Below are 2,641 nucleotides of genomic sequence, written 5' to 3'. Positions count from 1 at the left end.
TTATTATACCTTTGTGCCTTCCAGTTTATGATTCATAATTCCTGGTGCTTGATTTCTTGTGAATTATCTGATCAATAGTTTGCATGTTTAGCTATTCGGTTTGAGACCGAGTGGAGATAACTGTTTAGCGGATTCAGGAATGTATGATATGATTTTAACCTTGAGACCTAGCGGAGATAGGTGGATCATAGGGAGCTATTCTTAGGAGCTATTGGGAGTTAGTAGATTTTCTTGAGACCTAACGGAGATAGATAATTTACTAATCTACAATCGTTGCTGCTCTAGCGAGAGTAATTGATTAATTAAGTGATCTCTCATCATAACTGGATTAAATTGGTATATAGGATTAATAGATTAATTGTATAGATTTAGTTAATGAATTTACTACCCTAGGATCAGTTGTCTTTTAATATTTGATTTTTCCTACGTGCTTTATTTATTGTTATTTGCGTTTTAAGTTTAAGTTAATTAAACCTTCCTTCTTTCATTTGCCTGAATATTACTAGAGTTTAATTAGGATTACTGTAACAGCCCGGCTCCAGAGTTGACGGCTGTCCCCACAGACCAACACGAGTCTTTTCTAACGTGTTTTGTCCTCACTCGCACGCTCCCTGAGAAACTTCCCAGGGGGTCACCCATCCCGAAATTGCTCCAAGCCAAGCACGCTTAACCTTGGAGTTTCTTTCGTATAGGCACCAGAAAAGAAGATGCATCTTGTTGATATGAGTAGCACCTATCAAATCACTTAAGCTCTCCTCGAATATGCAGTCCCATACCTGCATATTCTTGGAATCCCTCTCGTTTGGGTGTGTTTCGGTTCATCCCTGCGCCCCTCCGCTTGGAAGTCTTAACCGGAGCCGCTCCTTGTCCGTGCCTCTTTTGCACCGGCGATCACTCCGCACTTCGTCCCCGGGCGTCACAGGCCCACCAACTTCCGCTTGGTTCGTCCCCGAACCACACTGTACTGGGAGAGGTTCGGCTCTGATACCACCTGTAACAGCCCGGCTCCAGAGTTGACGGCTGTCCCCACAGACCAACACGAGTCTTTTCTAACGTGTTTTGTCCTCACTCGTACGCTCCCTGAGAAACTTCCCAGGGGGTCACCCATCCCGAAATTGCTCCAAGCCAAGCACGCTTAACCTTGGAGTTTCTTTCGTATAGGCACCAGAAAAGAAGATGCATCTTGTTGATATGAGTAGCACCTATCAAATCACTTAAGCTCTCCTAGAATATGCAGTCCCATACCTGTATATTCTTGGAATCCCTCTCGTTCGGGTGTGTTTCGGTTCATCCCTGCGCCCCTCTGCTTGGAAGTCTTAACCGGAGCCGCTCCTTGTCCGTGCCTCTTTTGCACCGGCGATCACTCCGCACATCGTCCCCGGGCGTCACAATTACTTAGAGTGATTCGTTATAATAGTCCCTGTGGATACGATACTCGGTTACTGATCAATTGCTACAATTGCACCGTGTTAGTTGCGGTATTTGTTGCTAATAAATTAGTGATCAACTTTTTGGCGCCGTTGCCGGGGAATGTTTAGAATTGACTTTAATATTTCTGATTAGACTTAAGCATTATTTCAGGCGTTATAAGTTTATTTTTATTTTTAGTTTTTAAACTTCTGTTTCTGATTTTTGTTTGTTGTCTCAGGAGTGTATGATCACGAGATCCAAAAGAAGAAGCAAGCAATGGCACAGCAACAGAATAACATGGACCTTGAAACTCTTGTGCGAGCCGTGACAAACCTTCAGAGGCAGCTAGACGAAGAGAGAGAGCGCAACCGGGCTCCTCCACCAGAGCCACCACTGAATCACATGTATCAGCCTCGGGTTGATCAATTTCAAGGAGGCAGATGGGGACCAACTGTGCAAGCTAACACGTTCGAGCTGAAGCCGGGATTGATAAATATGGTGCAAGCTGAACAGTTTAGTGGAGCGGTTTCTGAAAATCCGCATGCTCACATTACCCAGTTTCTAGATATTTGTGACACTATTAAGCAGAATGGAGTGCCACCTGATGCCATCAGAATGAAGATGTTTGGATTCTCTCTCAGAGACAGAGCAAATGAGTGGTTCAAGAGTTTGGACAGAGGTGCTATTACTGGATGGGAGGATCTATGTAGAGCTTTCCTAGCAAAATACTTTCCCGCTTCTAATGCTCAGAAAATCATTGCGGAGATTTCTCACTTTTCCCAGTTAGGAGATGAGACCATTCATGATGCCTGGGAAAGATTTCGTGAGCTACTCAGGAACTGTCCACAACATGATTTCATGGAGGATCAGCAAATCATTCACTTTTATAATGGTTTGACTGGTCTGACAAAAAGTATGGTGGATGCTACTGCAGGTGGATGTCTTCTCCATAGAAATACAAAGAAGGCTTATCGTGTGATAGAAGAGATGGCCTCCAACAGTTATCAATGGCCGAATGCAGAAATTCCACGAGAAGAATTGCAGCTGTGAATGAGGAGAGAGATGATTTTAAGGAGAAATATGAAGCTCTTCAAAAGCAGTATGAGTTGGAGAGAAAGGCACTGCTAGCTAAAATTCCTCAGCAGCCGGGTTTACCTGATGTGTCGCAGTTTGAAGATGCTAATTATGTCCAGCGGCAGTACCAATTCAATAGACCAAACTATCAAGGACA

General features: G+C 43.8%; 1 non-coding gene across 1 annotated transcript; it reads right to left on the bottom strand.

The window, feature by feature from the left end:
• Window positions 1-2,160: 2,160 nt before the first annotated feature.
• Window positions 2,161-2,267, bottom strand: LOC131019279 (small nucleolar RNA R71). The gene has a single exon (XR_009100198.1). It is a non-coding gene; the product is annotated as a small nucleolar RNA R71 (small nucleolar RNA).
• Between the last annotated feature and the right edge of the window lie 374 nt (window positions 2,268-2,641).

This window comes from Salvia miltiorrhiza, chromosome 3 (genome assembly GCF_028751815.1).
Source record: "Salvia miltiorrhiza cultivar Shanhuang (shh) chromosome 3, IMPLAD_Smil_shh, whole genome shotgun sequence".
NCBI classification, from domain to species: domain Eukaryota; kingdom Viridiplantae; phylum Streptophyta; class Magnoliopsida; order Lamiales; family Lamiaceae; genus Salvia; species Salvia miltiorrhiza.
Note: the sequence above shows the minus strand (reverse complement) of the source record. Positions and strands in the feature narration are given on the sequence as shown.